Genomic DNA, 650 nt, shown 5'->3' with positions numbered 1-650 from the left:
GTATGTGGTACACGTGTGTGTATATGCATGCATATGATTATTTCCATCTTCCCTAATAACTTGAAATTGTATTGATTGAAGTGAATGGACAAGTCTGGACTTCTAACGTGCATGTTGATTATTCAGTGGATAAATGATTGCTTTATTGAATCAGTTTCATGCTAGTGGCACTAGTAAGTGGGTACATTCTTATTGCATTGTTGCAAAACCCTTTATTGCATGATGATGTGGGGTAAGTGTTTTTTTGACTCCGATCATGCTAACTAATAAAATCGCTGGCCCTGGTATAGGAGTACTGGATGCTGCCTGCATTTGTACATGTATAAAACCCATCAAAATACACAGTGTACACATACATATCTTCACCTCCTTAGGTTTACCAGTGGGCGAGAGGATTACTGAACATCTAAATCATTTGTTTTACTGAATACATTTAGGGAGAAAGAAATTTTTAACTTTATTTCTCTAAAAAAAATGTCACGAAATGTAATACATGCTTTGCTTATGACGCTCAGTTTTGTGTCGTTCTTGTATTTGATTTTTTTCAATCTTTTACTCTTAACAAGGCATTTTGTCAATTTTGGAATTGAAATACATAAAGAGTTTTTCTTCTATCCTAACCTTCCACTTCTTTAATAATTATGAATTGG

This window comes from Penaeus monodon, chromosome 30 (assembly GCF_015228065.2).
Source record: "Penaeus monodon isolate SGIC_2016 chromosome 30, NSTDA_Pmon_1, whole genome shotgun sequence".
Classification (NCBI taxonomy): Eukaryota; Metazoa; Arthropoda; class Malacostraca; order Decapoda; family Penaeidae; genus Penaeus; species Penaeus monodon.
Note: the sequence above shows the minus strand (reverse complement) of the source record.